The sequence below is a fragment of the Bison bison genome, unplaced genomic scaffold (genome assembly GCF_000754665.1).
Source record: "Bison bison bison isolate TAMUID 2011002044 unplaced genomic scaffold, Bison_UMD1.0 scf7180017864289, whole genome shotgun sequence".
NCBI classification, from domain to species: Eukaryota; Metazoa; Chordata; class Mammalia; order Artiodactyla; family Bovidae; genus Bison; species Bison bison.
The window spans coordinates 11,031,067-11,050,485 of NW_011494861.1; positions in this window are offsets into that span (position 1 = coordinate 11,031,067).

Below are 19,419 nucleotides of genomic sequence, written 5' to 3' on the forward strand. Positions count from 1 at the left end.
TCTTTTTTTTTTTTAATTTTATTTTATTTTTAAACTTTACAAATTGTATTAGTTTTGCCAAATATCAAAATGAATCCGCCACAGGTATACATGTGTTCCCCATCCTGAACCCTCCTCCCTCCTCCCTCCCCATACCATCCCTCTGGGTCGTCCCAGTGCACTAGCCCCAAGCATGTACCGAATTGCATGTGGGAACTTAGTTCCTGCACCAGGAATCTAAACTGTACCCCATGCATTTATAAGTTTGGAGTCTTAACCACTGGATGGCCAGGGAAGTCCCCACAGATCTTTCTTTAAAATACACACATTGGTAGTTTTTAAAAAAGAAACATGTATTTGACTACACTTGGTCTTATTTTTGGTTGTTCTGGGTCTTCATTGCTGCTTGGGCTTTTTTCTCTATTTGCAGTGAGCAGTGGCTACTCTGTTGTTGTGGTGCTCTGGCTTCTCATTGTCATGGCTTCTCTTGTTGCAGAGCATGGGCTCTAGAGTCAAGGGCTGCAGTAGTTGTGGCTCCCAGGCTCTAGAGAACCAGCTCAATAGTTGTGGTGCACAAATTTGGTTGCTCCGCAGCACGTGGGGTCTTCCCAGGTCAGGGATCAGACTCCTGTCTCCTGCATGGGCAGGCCGTTTCTTTACCACCGAGTCACCAGGGAAGTGCATAGGTGGTTTTTATTTAAACATAAATGGCATTATACTTTTTGTACTTTTATGTATCTCAATATATTTTGAATATATTTCCATGGGGGATAGATCGTTGTCTTTTTTATTGCCTGACATATCCTGGAACAGTGCCTGAAACGTAGTACATTTCAAAAACACTTACAGGACTGAGTGAGTGAGCCTGAGAGCCATCTGTAGGGACTGGTTGGACTAAGGTGCACGCAGAACCCTGTGGGGCTGCTCAGAGGCTTGAGGTGGCCCTTCTTCGTTGTCCTGAGATGACCACCATGTAGCACACAGGGTCTGAAGGGAAGTACACACCCTGTTCATCCTGCGGAATGGGTGTTGTTTCTTGGGAGTAGGTGGGGACAAGAACAAGTTGTACAGTAAGGTAACGCTTTATCTGTATTTTTCTGTGGAAAAGCACCAAGATCATGACTATTAGGAAAAAGATATTTTCACTTTGGAAGAAATTTAAAAGCACATTATTTACATTTCAGTGTATTAGAAGCTCTCGAAGTTGGCTTGATTGCAATGAGCATATTGTAGAAATGTCATAGTCTTGGTTTGTTGGCCTTATTTTTATTACGGTATACCTGAGTGAGTTTGCCTTTGAGGTAAGAAGGCCTTATTGGCGCTGTAGTCCCCTCCTCTGTAGCGCTTTTGGTTTTGGCCATGCTGCGTGGCTTGCAGGGTTTTCACTCCCCTTCTAGGCTTGGAACCTCGATCTGCAGCAGTGAGAGTGTGGCGTGCTAACTGCTGGACCGCCTTCAGATTCTCTGGTGGCGACTTACATTCGTGTTTTTCCTGCATCCTTTCACTAGTTGTTGTATATGGATGGATGCAGTGGATGCTTTTTGTGTGTTTTTATTGATACCACAGCTGCAATCTACTGTTTTTTAGTGACAGTACTTCTCAGTGTTAGATAGTAACACTCTTCAGGAAGGCTTCAAGGCAGTATGGCAGAACTGAAGACCAAGTGAAGTGTACTTGGTCAAGGTCCTGGTAGCTGTAACAACTTGAAGTCACAGTCATAGAGTGGAGAGACCCACGAGCAGCTGTAATGAGCCTCCAGGGCACCGGGGACTATCAGCCGAAGTGGAGCTTCCTTGCCAATAGTGTAAATTGTCAGAGGTAGAATTCTACTTTAGGTGTTCATCTCCGTGTAGCGGGGGAATCTTTTGTATAGTGGGTTTTCCACAGTTAGTTGGCAAGATTGCATAGCTTGATTTAAAGATTCTAAGCCCATCTCCTGGACTGTAGGAGTGCCAGGTGCCTCTGAAGTGTGCATGCACTCCTCGGTCTGACAGAGGCAACTGCAGAGCAGCAGGAGCGGACTTGGTCAGCAAGGGACCACCATCGTGATAAAGTGGGGGCCAGGCCTTGGGTCTGAGACTGGGATTTACAGGCTGTTTTCCCAGATAATAGTTGCTGGGCACCATCTTGTGAACCAGAGGTTGGCAAACTCTGGCCTGCCATCTGTGTGTGTGTGTGTGTGTGTGTGTGTGTGTGTGTGTGTCCTATGGGCTCAGAATAGTTTTTCTTTTTTACAATAGTGAAAAAATGGAAAGGAGGCTATTTTGTGGCATGGGTAAGTGATACGAAATTCAAGTTTATGTTCATAGACAGTTTTATTGGCATGCCCACGTCTGTTTTGTGTGTTGTCTATGGCTGCTTTTGCGATGGGAAAATGCGCCCGGAAGTGTGGTACGTATCTCTGGGCCTCTACAGGAAATTGCCACCACTCCTGCGCTGATCTCTTGGCCAGTGTGGCATCAGCAGGCCTCACCAGCAGAGCAGCAGCCTGGAGTCACAGAACCTTTGATTTTAACTGCTGTGCAGCACAGCCTCCACAGGAAAAATGTTCTGTCTTGTTTCCCTTTAAGATCGTCTGTTACCAGTTATGTGCTAGCGTACACTAAGCTAATGGGACATTCTGTACACAAAAAGAATAGATAGGTTTTCTAAATTCTTCCAAATTAAATTCCCTTAGAAATCTCACTGTGATACTTGAAATTGGAGTGTCCGTGGATCAATACTAGAAGTACCTTGGAAGGAGAATTCCTTTATGGAAGTTGTGCTGAGGAGGGTCTAAAAATAACCTCTTTGAGGGCAAGGAGTTGTTTGTTCTTTGGTTTAATTTTAAATTCTCTTGTAGACAGCAGTATGTGAGAGGCACCAGAACGTGAGCACTGTGGCTCCAGTCACAAAAGAGACGTTTAGGTCCCCTTGGGGCGTTCGCAGAGCGTCTCGTTACTGTGTCAAGTGTCCTTACTGTGTCAAGTGTCCGTGTGTGTTTGCTCTGGCAGCCGGCAGCCCCCACCTCCTTGCCAAGGTAGCAGGCACTTGGGCGGCACCTCTGTCTGAATTTGCCCATGTGCTGTCACGGAGGCAGGGGTCTGACTCCAGTTCTGTTCCCGTGAAGTTGCTCCACGCTGGTAGCTTACCTGGTAACGCCCCCCTGCCGTGCTGCCGCCTCTGTCGCCCTCGGCTTGTCGGGAGCCTGCAGTCTGGGCACGGCTCCGCTGACACGTGGCAGGGAAGGACATTCGGAGTTGTTGCAACTTGTGGGAGGCACGGCCCAGCACCCTGCAGGCCCAGGACACCTCAGCCAGGTGAGGCCTGGCATGGGGCTGGTGCATGGCAGGGCTATGGGGGCACTGCATGGCCTTGGGCGCCCCTGCCTGTGTCTTTCTGCAAATTGCCAAGAGGTGATTCCTGTTTCCTCCACTGAGCTCTCCTTAGTTTCTTCCTCTCTCTGCTAGGCTCATTCCATCAACTTCCAGAAAAACAAAGTTTTTCTTTACAACAGTGGGTAGTGAACCAGGGAGAGGGCCCAGCACCTTACTGCCTCCTGTCCCCCCAGGCCTCTTCAAGGAACACTGCACTTCTGAGCAAAGAGCCAGCCCTGCTAAGGTCACCTCCCCCCCATGAAGGCCTGGCTCGGGGGGTGCTGCCAGAAGGGGGCTGCGGGGTTCCAGCTGCCACCCGATGGAGGATGTGCTCCTTGCTGCCAGCCAGGCCCTGTGTGCCTACTCTCCTAGTGCACACACCACTGCATTTTAAAACAAATGTACATATATCATGAAGTAGAGTGCAGAATTTATCACTTTTCCCCCGTTACCACTAAATACTTCAGTACATATGTTTTGAGAACACAGACATATTTTTATATAAGCACAGTTCAGCTATTAAAATCAGTAAGTTGAGCACTGATAGCCATCTGCTTCCTCCACGTTTCTTTGGTTGTCCCTGTACTGTCTTTACAGCTGTTCCTCCCTGTCTGGATCAAGTCAGTCCAGGAACACATGTTACATCTAGAGGTCAGGTCTGTTCTTTTTTAATCAGAAACAGCCTGCCTTTGTTGTTCTTTCCCTTGACATTTTAAGGAGTGCAGGCTGGTTGTCCTGGAGAATGACCCTTCTTTGGGTCTATCTGGGCTTTCTCAGGGATAGATTTAGATTTTGTGTTTGGGCAGGATACCGCACAAGTATTGCATCCTGGGCCTTCTCTGGTGAGTGTTTCTGATGCTCTCTGTGCCACTTGCAGGGTCTGGCCTAAACGCCGTCTCCCGGGTCCCTCAGCACCAGCTCCCGTCTCCCTGCAGGAATGGCAGCTCCCCGTGAACACCTGTCCTCAGGGCCGCCTGTGCGTCCCTCAGGATACGTGTCCCACCTGCCCGGGGATGTGCCCTCCAGTAATCAGTTACTGAGTTCCTCTTGGGTGTTGTTTCGGGAACACAAAGATTAGGAATTCACTTCTTGATGAATTCCTACTCTTGGTGAATTTATGGTTATTGTCCAGTTTTACAGCCCATACCTAGAGCAGGGGGACAGAGAGCCAGGTGAGGCTCTGGGTGGAGGTGGGGCCACAGTGGTGGTTTGTGGGGCACCCCTCCATGCTGTTCTGCCTCCCCTCCCTCTCATCCCCTCCACTTTACTCTGTGGCCCAGACTTGAGTCTTCATGCAGAGACTCCCAGTTCATGGCACCTTTAGTGTCCCTGGGGTTTTCACAATGCCCCAGGCTAAAGTAAATACCTAAAAGTTTCCTTTATTGAGTCCTTCAGTTCAGTTAAGTCGCTCAGTTGTGTCCAGCTCTTTGCGAACCCATGAACTCTTGCAGTACACCAGGCTTCCCTGTCCATCATCAACTCCCAGAGTTTGCTCAAACTCATGTTCATCAAGTTGGAGATGCCACCCAACCATCTCATCCTCTGTTGTCCCCTTCTCTTCTGGCTTTCAATGTTTCCCAGCATCGGGGTCTTTTCCAGTGAGTCAGTTCTTTGCATCAGGTGGCCAGAGTATCAGAGCTTCAACTTCAGCATCAGTCCTTCCAATGAACATTCAGGACTGATTTCCTTTAGGATTAATTGATTTGACCTCCTTGCAGTCCAGGGGACTCTCAAAAGTTCTCCAACACCACAGTTCAAAAGTGTCAGTTCTTCAGTGCTCAGCTTTCTTTATAGCCCAACACTCATCCATACATGACCACTGGAAAAACCATAGCTTTGTATGGACCTTTGTTGGTAAAGGAACGGCTCTGCTTTTTAATATGCTGTCTAGGTTGGTCATAGCTTTTCTTCCAAGGAGCAAGCGTCCTTTAATTTCATGGCTGCAGTCCCCATCTGCAGTGATTTTGGAGCCCAAGAAAATAAAGTCTGCCACCCTTCCATTGTTTCCCCATCTATTTGCCATGAAGTGAGGGGACCGGATGCCATGATCTTAGTTTTTTGAATGTTGAGTTTTAAGCCAGCTTTTTCACTCTCCTCTTTCACTTTTATCAAGAAGCTCTTTAGTTCCTCTTCACTTTCTGCCATAAGGGTAGTGTCATCTGCATATCTGAGATTATTGATATTTCTCCCAGAAGTCTTAATTCCAGTTTGTGCTTCATCCAGCCCAGCGTTTCCCATGATGTACTCTGCATGTAAGTTAAATAAGCAGGGTGACAATATACAGCCTTGATGTACTCCTTTCCCAGTTTGGAACTAGTCAGTTGTTCCATGTCCGGTTCTAACTGTTACTTCTTGACCTGCATACAGGTTTCACAGCAGGCAAGTAAGGTGGTCTGGTATTCCCATCTCTTTAAAAATTTTCCAGTTTGTTGTGGTCCGCATAGTCAGACGCTTTGGCAGTCAGTGAAGCAGAAGTAGAAGCTTTTCTGGAGTTCTCTTGCGTTGTCAGTGATCCAGCAGATGTTGGTAATTTGATCTCTGCTGCCTCTGCCTTTTCTGTATCCAGCTTGAACATCTGGAAGTTCTCGGTTCATGTACGTTCTCGGTTCATGTACTGTTGAGGCCTAGCTTGGAGAATTTTGAGCATTACTTTGCTAGCAGGTGAGATGAGTGCAATTGTGCGGTAGTTTGAAGATTCTTTGGCATTGCCTTTCTTTGGGATTGGAATGAAAACTGACCTTGTCCAGTCCAGTGGCCACTTCTGAGTTTTCCACATTTGCTGGCATATTGAGTACAGCACTTTCACAGCATCATCATTTAGGATTTGAAGTAGCTCAGTTAGAATTCCATCACCTCCACCAGCTTTGTTTGTGGTAATGTTTCCTAAGGCCCACTTGACTTCACCCTCCAGGATGTCCAGCTGTAGGTGACCACATCATTGTGGTTATCCAGGTCATTAAGGTCTTTTTTGTGTGGTTCTTTGTATTCTTGCCAGTTTTTCTTAATATTCTCTGCTTCTGTTAGTTCCATACCATTTCTGTCATTTATTGAGCCCGTCTTTGCATGAAATATTCGCTTGGTATCTCTAACTTTTTGAAGGAGATCTCTAGTCTTTCCCGTTCTATTGTTTTTGTCTATTTCTTTGCATTGAGACCTTAGGTCCAATATAAGTATTTATGTCTTAAGAACTTATAGCCCTTTGAGAATGTAATACCCATAAATTGGACGAGACTTTTTTTATTTTATTCTTAACCATAAAGCAAGCTGAGTGCTGAAGAATTGATGCTTTTGAATTGTGATGCTAGAGAAGACTCTTTAGGGTCCCTTGGACTGCAAGGAGATCAGATCAGTCAATCCTAAAGGAAATAACCCTGAATATTCCCTGGAAGGACTGATGCTGAAGCTCCAATACTTTGGCCACCTGACGTGAAGAGCTGACTCGCTGGGAAAGATTGAAGACAGTAGGAGAAGGGGCAACAGGATGAGATGGTTGGATGGCATCACTGACTCAGTGGACGTGAGTTTAGGCAAACTCCAGATGGTGAAGGACAGGGAAGCTTGGTGTGCTGCAGTCCATGGGGTTGCAAAGAGACACGACTTAGCAGATGTTAGCCAATGGGCAGTATAGCTTCTCACACTCAGAATCTGCCAGGACACGGCTGTCTTTGTTTCCTGGTCCTCCTGGATTCTTGGGCAGTGCTATTTTCTCCAAGCAACCGAGGAAACCCAGCTTTGTAAGGATGTGACGTCATCAGAAAGGCTGTAGCGCCACCTGCTGTTGGATATGTGAACTGTCTCGAGCTAGCCGCTTCCATGGTGTCTGTCACCTGTCAGGTTTCTCTGTGCTTGTCTCAACTTCAAACTGTCTTACAACCTGGGAGTTTGCTGCATCTTTCCATGCAGTTTGAGTACTGCGGTTTTAATAGCTCACAGTCTGCTTGAACTAATCCCTGCAGCTTTGGCACTTGGAGGCTTCCAGGAGAAGGGGCTTACCCCCTGGAGGAGCCAGGTGAATGTGGAAGGCAGGACCTTTTCCTGTCCGGGAATCAAATTTCAGTCATTCTAGGCTGTCTTTCCCCAGAGGGGAAGTTGAAAGACCTACAGGAAAACTAGTGGTGTCAAATATAAAGAGGTTTTACTGACATTTATAATGTGTGTTTTACGGGAAAAAATGAAATTTATCATCTAAGGAACTTAAAAATTAACCTTCGGTAGCCTGTAATTTTTCTTGACAGTTGTGACAAATGAACTGCAAATATAAATGACTTATCAAGATAACAGTGTCTGTCTTTGTTAGATGCCCTGATTTTGGCCATGACGCTTTCTCCTGTTCTTGACATGTAATTGGTAAGACAGCAGGGACAGCCATAGTGCTTTAAAGAAAAATACTATTAAAGAGATTCTGCAGATTTTTTTTTCTTTTAGGGCTGCATGTGTTGACTGTAAGTTTTTGAGAACCAAATTATTACTTGCTGTATATATTTGGGTTTATGTATGATACTTTATGACTCCTCTTTGCCAACTAGTTAAATGGTACCAGAGAGAAGAGATACAGCTTATGTAACTTGCAGGGAGAAATGTGTTACTGTATTAAAGACACTAGTCTTTTTTGTTCAACCTGTGTTCTCTTCTAGGCAAACTTTATCTCCCATCTCAGGGGCAGCTGTCCCCTCCTGGGTCACAGACAGACACAGCTGACACTGGTTGGTGGTTGGGGTGTGAAGTTACAGTCAGCTTTGGACCATGCACAAGTTAAGAGAGGAGGTGAAAGATAGGGAAAGTGCACCCAGCCAAACTTTAGAAGGGTCACCAGGAGCCAGTCACTGGGCGCTGGATCCTGTGTCTCGTGTCTAGTGCCACACCCTGAGCCTGTTGTGCTTCTTGTCCTGGGACCTGTCGGATCCCTCCATTTCCCGTGGGAATTTCCCTCTTCTTGGCAAACAAAAGAGCCTTGACTAGACCAGTTAAACCTTGTGGTGGATTGAGGGTAAGGGAAGTCGAGTCATTTTTTCCTATCTAGAATTTAACCATTTCCTAAAAGATGTAGTTCTTAATAATGTCAGAGTTCTTTTTTCCTTTATGTTTTTCCCCCCCGTTGACAAATAGCACAGGTAATTAGACAATGTATTTATTTATCCAGTGATAATATATGTAGTAGATAATATTAAGTAGATAGTATAAGTAGATAATATATCTACTTCATGGCAAATAGATGGGGAAACAATGGAAACAGTGAGAGCCTTTATTTTGGGGGGCTCCAAAATCACTGTAGATGGTGACTGCAGCCATGAAATTAAAAGACGCTTGCTCCTTGGAAGAAAAGCTATGACCAACCTAGTCAGCATATTAAAAAGCAGAGACATCACTTTGCCAGCAAAGGTCCATCTGGTCAAAGCTATGGTTTTTCCAGTATTCAAGTATGGATGTGAGAGTTGAACTATATATAAAGAAAGCTGAGCGCTTAAGAATTGATGCTTTTGAACTGTGGTGTTGGAGAAGACTCTTGAGAGTCCTTTGGACTGCAAGGAGATGCAACCAGTCCATCCTGAATACTCATTGGAAGGACTGACACTAAAGCTGAAACTCCAATACTTTGGCCGCCTGATGCGAAGAACTGACTCACTGGAAAAGATCCTGATGCTGGGAAAGATTGAAAGCAGGAGAAGGGGACTACAGAGAATGAGATGGTTGGATGGCGTCACTGATTTGATGGACATGAGTTTGAGCAAGCTCCGGGAGTTGGTGATGGACAGGGAAGCCTGGCATGCTGCAGTCCATGGGGTCACAAAGAGTCAGACACAGCTGAGCGACTGAACTGATAATATATGAAAATATAAAATGATTAAAAGTCAGAATATACTGTTCATGTAACCTGGTTTTCTTGAACGTCTTCATTGTGTCATTGTTTTCCAGGACACATCCCTCAAAAGGCTCAACAGTATGTGAATCTTTTCCCTTTTCTTTCTGAATTAATGTAATTTTTCTTTCTTTGAAATATAACTTTATTTTATTTTTGACTGTCCTGGGTCTTTGTTGCTGTACAGTCTTCTCTAGCTCCGGGGAGTGGGGCCCCCTCTTGGTTGCAGCGTGCAGGCTTCTCATTGCAGGGGCTTCTTGTGGAGCAGGAGCTCTAGGGTGCTCGGGCTTCAGTAGTTGCGGCTCCCAGGCTCCAGAGCACAGGCTCAGTAGTTGTGGTGTACAGGCTTAGTTGCTCTGCATCATGTGGGATCTTCCCAGAACAGGGATCGAACCCATGTCCCCTCATTGGCAGGAGGATTCTTTACCACCAGGGAAGCCCCAATGTTATTTTTGGCTTTAAAAGAAAAATAACTGTCAGAATTTACATTCTTGATCACCCCATGTTTCACCAAATTGTTAATTACTACATTAGTATGATTGGGAGGAAGAAATACTGTCCACTAAAAAAAAGAGTGAACAAATGTTAAAGAAATATTTGGGAGGCCCCTTGATGCCAGACTCTTTGGCACCAAGAGTAGGGTGAAGAGTCTGGTGACTGCGCCCCTGGGCCAGGCTACGCGTGTACAGACACTTCTCCTCTCAGGTCTCTGAAATTATGTGTCCTCACTTAACTCTTGTAGGTCAGGAGCTCACAGCATCCAGTTATGTGCAAAGATCTGCCCTCGCCCTTCTGTCATGGCCAGGGAAATGCCAGCTTCTCTCCAAGGAGTGCTTTCCTTACCCTGGACTTAAGCACAGTGGCTGAGTGTTTATTACTCCTGTGAGGGGAGGGGAGTTATTTATGTCATTTACTTGTTAATCATTCGTAATAAATGAATAACTTGGATGGAACTTTGATTTTTATAGCTTGGTTTTCTTATATTCAGTAAGCTTCTTGGTGAATTCCTACAACTAATGATTCTTTAATCAAAGAGTTCTATCTTGAGTGTTTGCTGGCTTAAAGTTTAATTAGGAAGGAAAGTCTGGGACCAAAATGATATGTGTATGGTGTGTATAGATCCTTCTTGAAACAGATTTTTGATGCCCGTTTCTTTGCTGTGTTTCCACTTCTTTTCTGTGATCCCCTTCTCCCTCCCCACCCTTTTCCCCCTTTTTTTGATGACTGAACTTTTTTGTATCAAGGTTGCATTTAAGAGAGGGATAGCAATTGGAGTACATTCAGGAGTGGGGAAAACAAAGTTACTATGTCTATCCCTGTCTGTGTCCAGCAGGGTTTAGTTTATGCAGGTGAGAGCCTTGAGTTCCGGAGCAGGTCGGCATGTGGACCCCTTGCTTCAGTGCCTGGCAGCAGGCAGAGCTGTGTTGAGTGCGTGAATGAAGGCTCATAGACCATTCATTGCCGGAGGTTCTGTAAACAGTTTACAGCTTCCGTCCTGCTTCGGTGCTGCTGGACAGTGTGGCTGTACGTTTTCAAACTGGAAGTACAGGCTCAGCTAGGGGTTCCTGTGGGCTCGGTCCTGCTCCCTCAGTAAAACAAGCCGCACAACTCTGGTTGGTTCCCAGTCACGTGACAGTTGTGTTTGCCGTGCACTGCAAGTGTGCAGTAAGTGTGCAATAGCGTGCTCTCTAAACAACTGTGCAGACCTGAAATGAGAAACACTTCACTGCTAAAGAGTGAAGACCATTGAGCCTTCAGTGAGTCAAATTAGTAACAGCAGGGATCACTGATAACCATGACAAATACAGTAATAATTAAGAGATTTGAAATATTTCAAGAATTCCAAAATGTGACACAGAGACACAAAGTGAGCAAATGCTGTTGGGCAGATGGCGCCAATGGACTTGCTCAACATGGGCAGGCCTGCCACAGCCCTTCAGTTTGTAAGAAAACACAGCATCTCCAAGCGCAGTCAAGCAGTCTGCCTGTAAGTGCTCCCGCCTCAGTCTGGCCTGAACTGGCGCCGGCACGGGGCTGGGTTTGCAGAATGCGATTCTGACAGTGACCACGTGATCCGTACAGACGTGGGCTGAGCTGCACAGTGCAGAGCACTGCCGGCTTCTGGGCCGCCTGCAGGCGCAGAGTCTGTCCTTGCCCCCTTCCAGGCCCCCTTGTAAGTCACAGTGGCTTCAGAGACACTTCAGCTCATAGTGCTTTCCATGTTTGTAGGAAATATGCTCATGTCTTCAGCCTGGAAGTTTTGGAAGCAGGTTCCTATTCTTGAATGTGGAGGAATATCTTACTTTTTAAAAATTGTCTCTAACTCTTCAAGGGAAGAATACATTCATGTTTCTCAGATTTCTTTGTGAAGGACTAATGGTCAGGATCATGGTTCAGATCTGGCAGAGAGACCCAAGTTCACCTGGAGTGTTTGTGTCCATGTATTTGGCCATACTCAGACTCACTGAATCTGAGTCCTGGCAACGGTGCCCGGATGTGTGGTGGGTACAAGCACCTTGAATGGTACAAGCCCTTTCAGCTTTCTTCCATAGGAGTCAGATGTCAGAGCTCTCCCTTAGAGAGTTAAATCAGGTGATGATAAATAAGATGGTTGGAGAGGAAAAGAGATGGCTGGGGAGTGAGTTAATAGTAGGCTCCATGAAGACTGTGAGCTGGAAGGAGGCCAGCAGTGGGAGTGAGTCCAGGGTAGGAGAAAGGGAGATCGGTGGGATTGGGTGGCAGCTTGGGGTAGGGTTTTCTGTGCTGAAGAGGGTGGGGAATGGACTGTCAGGGGGGTTGGAAAGGCAAGCCTGTGATTGTGATGGGATTGAGCCTGAGAGTGCAGGACCTGGGGTGCAGCCAGGAAAGGGCGCAGCAGGAGAGCAGGGTCCCCTCATCTGGTGTTCAGGGAGCAGGAGGTGACTGGCATGCCGGGTGTTGCTCATACAAGTCAAATAAGGGAACCAAGGTCTGCGGTTGCCATTACCCAGGTGGGAGGCATGGGTTATGTGATTGGAGGCTAAGACAGGTGGGAATTTCAGAGACATTTTTGGCGAAGCCATAAAATGAGGACAGAGGTCATGGCCTGACTTGGCAGCACTTTATGTCTGGAATGCAGAAGCCCTGGGACAGGACAGGAACCGTGGGGGGTGTGCCCCTCCCATGTGTCCGTGCTGCTGCTCTTTTTGCCGCTTAGCCCAAGCCGTGGTGGCTGGGTTGCCACAGGCCTCAGGTTCATGTCCCACTCGCTGCCTCTATTTCCACAGCATCAGGGGACACAGTTTGGTCTGACGTTGGCTGGAGGGTACTTGTCCTTGGTGTGGTCAGCTCTGACTGGGGTGAGGGGGAGCCTGGGACAGTCCTGAGACCAGGTTTTGGAAGAGGAGCAGTTGGGGCAGCTCTTAGGAACTCGGTTTGTAAGCTGACAGGCCCCTTTCCTCCAGAGCAGCCATGAAGGCTTGGCACCATCCAAGGTACTGCCTCTTGGGGTCATCACGACAGTGGTCTGAGAACTGGACAAGCCAGGTGGCTGGGGAGCGTGGTGGTCAGGGGGATGTGATCAGCTCTGTCTCGAGGTCGAGTGTTGTTTCCTGGCAGAGGGGAAGAGAGGGCAAGGACATTCTGAGCAGAGGAACACATTTAATTTCTATCTGATTTTCTTTTAAAAATTGCACACAGACTTGTGTTTAAATGACAGTAAGTATTGCGTCAGGGTAAGCCCCTGGGCTCAAATCCAGTTACCGGGTGTCACACCAGCTCTGACCCTTGGTCTTAGTGCAGCTTTGAGCCCAGTTACTGACCTTCCTCTGCCTTAGGTATCTTTTCTGTAATTTTGTAGAATTGAAATGCCAAGGAAGGATGATAGCAGTACGCACTCGTTGCGTTGCTGAGGAGTTAATCAGATGGCTATAAAGTACTTAGCAACATAGCATTTGGTGCATAATAGTTATTTGATAAATTTTATGGTTGATTAACCTTTTGATCTATATCTTTTTCACAGACATACATTAGAAATCTAGTTTGGGGGTGTAGACTCTATACGGGTTTAGTTGTCCATAACGTAAAGGGTACACTGCAGATGTGGTGCTTAGAGTGGTTCCTGAGACCCACATGCATGCCTGGGGGTCAGCCCTTCCGGATGTCACTATGACAGAGCACATTCACCCCCGAACCTGAGGCCAGAAGAGGATGGCGGAGAAGATTGTGTCTCATCTGGATCTCCTAAGTTCCAGTTGTGACATCTTTCTCATTTTTTCCACTTTTGGGGGAAAATGTCCTCTAGTCTCTTCCTGGACTTTGAGTGTATGATTTTTGCTTGGAGTTAGTTCAAGACAGCACTGTTTTCTCCCAGTTTCCAGTGTTGCTGTTGGGAAGTAAGATGCTGCCGACTCTTGATCCTGTGTAGCACCAGTTTGTTCCATGTGGAAACTTTGAGGGTCCTGCCTCTGGTGTTCTGAAATACGATGTATTTTGATAGCAGTATCTTTTCATTCATTATGCCTGGCCCATGGTGCGTCTTTTCCGCCTGGAGATTGAGATAGTTCCAGGAGGAAATGATCAATGCCAGGAAGAGGTGGTGGTATAGTTGTGCTCCGAGCATATTGCTGTTTTTATTCATTTTTCCGCACTGATGTATCCCTGGCTATATATTTCCATAGCTCGTCCTCCAAGAATGTGTTAAATGCTCAGTAGTTACTGCTGTGCTTGATGGTAAAGTTACTCTTTTATTGCAAACATTTGAGCTATTCTCCCAGGCAGACCTAAATTGGGAGAAAGTTGGAGCTCTGCAGGTCATATTGGACAGGTTACCACCCTTCTGCAAAAAATAAGTACTTTTCCTCATAACTTTTCCCCAAGAGATTTATTGTCACATGTGGAAACCACAATAAAGTGTGACTTTTTTTTTTAGGCTTTTAATGAACGCAAGAAAATAAAGGATAATTTAAAAACCAACTGAACATGGTTAGAAGTTTTTTATTCGGCAGCTAGAGTTAACCAGATCTGTTTCTGGTTGGAGCATCACAGGCATTCCTGGGCGCCCCTTGCACCTTCACACGGAGCTGGCTCACCCCAGACTGTGACAGTGGGAATGGCAGCCCAGCACGTTCTTTCATTTTCACACTGCTCAGGAATGATGGTGTGGACATGAGACTCCTGACACGTCACGGTAGCACGTCACCGTGACGTGTGGCTGGTGTGTTCTACAGGCTGGTCGGACTCGGAAAGGACCCAGCGGTTGGAGCCGTCAGGGGCTTTACAGTGAAGTTAAACTAGCGACCAGTAACAGAACACTGTCTGGAAAGTCCCCAAATATTTGTAAATTCAACAAAGATTACATCATAAGGGAAACTTGAAAATATTTTAATTTGAATGAAAGCGAAAACAAAGCATACCAGCATTTGTGGAGCATAGTGAAAGCAGTGCTTATAGGGAAGTATAAAGAATTAAATGCTGACTACAGAAAACAGTGGTCTTACCGGTCTAAACTTCTACTGTAAGAAGAAGTTTAGAAGAGCAGATCGATTACAAAACAATCAGGAGGAGGACAATAATGACAAGAGCAGAATTATGTGGAAGTGAATGTAGAAACACAGTAGAGAAAATCAGTGAAACTGAAAATTGGTTCTTTGAAAAATTCAAATTGATAAACCTCTAGCCAGCCTGAGAAAAATAGCACTTAAAACACGAGAAAATGACGAAAAATTAATGAAATATGAAAAACTGTAAGTATTAATTCATCTTTTTAAAAATGTACACTCTTAAAATGCCATTCATTGAGCCGTTAAATCATGAACGTATTATTGTGCCAAGTTTTCCAGCTACTACAGAAGCTCTTTCTTAACTATACTGGTCAGTGAAAAAAATTTTTTGTTTTTAATTTTTAAAAATAGTTATAAAATGTTATTTTCTGACTTTATCTTCAAGTAATCTCATCTTTTATTTGATCACTGCAAGGGTGTGTTTTTAAGTCTATGTTTGCTGTTGGTTGGCCGTAGTATTTCCCTCCCCCAGCTTTTTTTTTTTAATGTTATTTTTATTCATTTATTCTTGGCTGTGTTGGGTCTTTGTTGCTGTGCGGGCTTTCTGCAGTGGCAGGTGGACTGTCCAGTCGCAGTGCTCGGGCTTCTCATCGCAGTGGCTTCTCTTGCTGCCTAGCATGGGCTCCAGGGCGCAGGCTTCAGTAGTTGTGGTACACAGGCTTAGTTACTCTGAGGCGTGTGGGATCATTCTGGACCAGGGATTGAACTTGCATTGGCAGGTGAAATCTTGACCACTGAGCCACTGAATTTTATTTATTTGTTTAACAGTTGAAGGAGAGTTTTTATTTTTGCATCCTGCTAAATATTGGGGAGGGAGTTTAAGCTGATCACTTGAGCACTCTGTGTGTTAGTTGTGCAGTCATGTCTGAACTTTGCAACCCCAGGGACTATAGCCCTCCAGGTTCCTCTGTCCATGGGATTTTCCAATCAAGAGTACTGTGGGTAGCCATTTTCTCCTCCAGGGGATCTTACCAATCCAGGGATCGAACCCGGGTCTGTTGCTTTGCAGGCAGATTCTTTACCATTTGGGCCACCAGGGAAGCCCGTGAATAATTCAAATACATTGATTAAACCCCTTGCTTGAAGTTTTTCTATAATAAATGTCGATTGTATCACACACCTGGTTTTGCATAACTTTTGACGCTAAATGGAGCAGTGGACATTCTGTACTTGCACCAAGATTTAGTAACTTGTAACATTTTCTTGGAGAAGGCAATGGCACCCCACTCCAGTACTCTTGCCTGGAAATCCCAAGGACAGAGGAGCCTGGTGGGCTGCAGTCCATGGGGTTGCTAAGAGTCGGACACGACTGAACGACTTCACTTTGACTTTTCACTTTCATGCATTGGAGAAGGAAATGGCAACCCACTCCAGTGTTCTTGCCTGGAGAATCCCAGGGACAGGGGAGCCTGGTGGGCTGCCGTCTATGGGGTCACACAGAGTCGGACATGACTGAAGTGACTTAGCAGTAGCAGCAGCAACATTTTCTTTGTGTGCTTTTTGGTGAACCATTTGATTGTTGTAGGTGTCATGATACTTTATCTCTACAACTTCAGCCCGTCCCAAGAACAAGGATGTTCTTTTACACTCATCCCGAAATCTGAACATGGATTCAGTGATGCCAAATCCAGTCCACATTTAAATTTCCTCAGTTTTCTTCAGAATGTCTTCATGCCCTTTTTAAAATTCAGGGTTTAACCAAGTTCAAGTGTTGGACACTTCGTTGTCATGTCTCCTGAGGGCTGCTACATCTTGTAGTCTCCTGTAAAAAGCTTTACCTCTTCTGTCTTATCTATTATTTGAATATTATTGTGTATGTGTGTTCTTTTTTTTTTTTCCAGTAAGATATATTCTGTTATTATTCCTTTTTACCCTCAGACTTATTCCTAAATTTGGCTAGGGGACCTTCTTCACATTATCATTTCCCACTCTTCAGAACAGTTTTGCGCTAGAGAATTAATCAGAACTGAGAAGTTTGCTTTGTCTCGTACAAGTGCCCAGTCCTTTTTGCAGAACTGTAAGGACTGGATTGTTCTGGGTTTTAGAAAGATGAAGGTATGTGTGTGTGTGTCATATTCTCAGTGCCACCAGTAGGACTTGGACACCTCAGAGTTTGTGACAATGCATGACTGTTCACATAGGGCAGCTAAGGACTCCTCAGTGCCCTCATGTCTGTTCTGGCCAGGTGTGGGTACTCAGAGCTGCCGAGAAGAAACCAGGCACCTGTGTGCTCTTACTGTCTTGGGGTTGTGTTGGATGTAGGAGGAGTCATTCCCAGGACCTTTCCTTGATCTGAAAGTTCAATGTCATCAGTAAAGGAATTCTCTAAGTGTGTCTCTGTAGAGGGTTTGGGTTTTAGATTTTGAAAAATACTAAAAAAAACAATAATCAAACAATTACTAGTATTTGGTACTTAAAATCTCATGATGTACTAGAATATGAACAAAGAAGTTCGTCACAGATATTTAATATTGCTAAATTAACAACTACACTGAATCAAAACATTGGCTTAGTTGATCTTATCAAGACTGTTTAACTGCCTGATCTTTGACACAATAATAATAATTCCATCTTCGAAAATCTGCTCTGAGGATATTAGCCTAGTACACTTTGGCAGTCGAGCACCTTGACTAAGGGAACCAGGTGTCTGTGGCCCTGAGAACGGCTGAGTCCCCAGCCCCTCGCTTCTGTGCAGTGGCCTCTCTGCTCCGGGCCCTTAGTCTAGTTGTGTTGGTCCTGTGCCCCGTGGGATAGTTTCTCACGCTTGCTTCTCTGCATGTAGCAGGACCCAGGTAGGCGGCACACGTGGGTTTTGTTGTCTGTGTTTTCAGTGTCTGGCACACTGTCTCACATTACAGGCATGGAAATTTATTTGTTGAGTGAATGGATGTTCAAGGGATTTGACTTCCAAAACCAGAGCTGGGAGGGGTGTGGTGTGCAGCTGTCTTGTTCCTGCGAGGGAGTGGTCTGGAAACTTTGTGCTGCACAGGTTTACATAAGGGGCCCGTCCACAGAGGACCAGAGGGAGGGACACAGGGCTCACATCCCTCTTCCTGGAGGCTCGCCGCTGATCAGCGGAAGACTGTCTAAAAGCAGTGTCAGGGTTGGCGAGGCGCTGTTTATTTGGGGTATTAAAAATGTTTGGTTTGTTTGTAAAATTGACTTTACAGTTGTGTGTTTACATTGGTAAATCTATGATTTGAATTTTATTTTACATACTTTAAATTTGACTAAAAGTTGATCTTTAAATGTTGGAGCCTTTTTCTTGAAGTTTATGTTTGTATTTTCCTCCAACTTCTCTTTCTAACTGGATTGCTTTCGAAGAAGATTAAAGAAGAAATACTCAGCATGTGCTCATGTCACCCCTTACCGCTCCTCTGCAGCCACACCCTCCTGGTGGGCTTTAGGGTAACTGTAGTGTCCACAAGCCTGCCTGCTGCCCAGGGGCCACACTTCCTTCTGACTGTGCTATGTGTTGCGCCCTCCCCTGTGAGCCTGTCAGCCAGGCTCGGTGGAGCGCTCTGAGGTGCTGGGCTCTTAGGGCTTCAAGGTTGTGGCTCACCCACCACTGTGCCTTTTGCCTCTGGTCAGTGTGGTGGCTTCGTAAAATGTAGACTTTGGTTTTTTAAATCCATGTTTGTCTGATTGCCTGTAAAAGTGGTGCTTCTGGTTTAGGATCATGTAGTCATGTATGAATGTGAGAGTTGGACTATAAAGAAAGCTGAATGCCGAAGAATTTATGCTTTTGAACTGTGGTGTTGGAGAAGACTCTTGAGAGTCCCTTAGACTACAAAGGCGATCCAACCAGTCCATCCTAAAGGAAATCAGTCCTGAATATTCATTGAAAGGACTGATGCTGAAACTCCAATACTTTGGCCACCTGATGCGAAGAACTGACTTACTGGAAAAGATCCTGATGCTGGGAAAGATTGAAGGCAGGAGGAGAAGGGGACGACAGAGGATGAGATGGTTGGATGGCATCACCGACTGAATGGACGTGAGTTTGAGTAGGCTCCAGGAGTTGGTGATGGACAGGGAAGCCTGGCATGCTACAATCCATGGGGTCACAAAGAGTTGGACACGACTGAGTGAACTAAACTGAACTGAATGTATGCTGCTGTCTGAGACTGTGGTCTTGTTCCCTCTACTGGGTTCTGTGGGCTGGGCAGTCAGAAGACCCACACTTGGGTCTTGTATTCAGCCAGAAATGAGTCTGGGCAGCACTCCCTGTGAATCTCGGGCAGTGGGGTGGGAATGGGAGGGGTTCAGAGGTGCTCTCAGCACCCTCTGTAGCTAGAGGGTAAATGTTCTGGCTCCCACAGGATAGGCAACTTGAACTTTGTTTCATTCTTTGGGCACAAGACAGTCTAGGCCTTTGAATTAGATCAAACTGTGATACATTTTTCTGACTATTCTATACTTTTGTCTTCCTGTCTCTTGATGTGAAAAATCCCTGAGAGGACTTGCATTTGGAGATCCAGCTGAGGGCAGCAGTCACCCTGAAGGAGTGGCTGTCACCTGGGACCAGTATTGCTCTTCCCATGGAACAACTAGTGGGGTCTGGAGATTGGGGGTTGTCACAGCTGCGGAAGGGGTGCCGGGGCCAGCCAGCTGCTGAATACCTCCCAGGAGATGGGGCAGCCCCACCACAGTAGAACAAGCCAGTCTCAAAAGTCAGCTGTGCCAA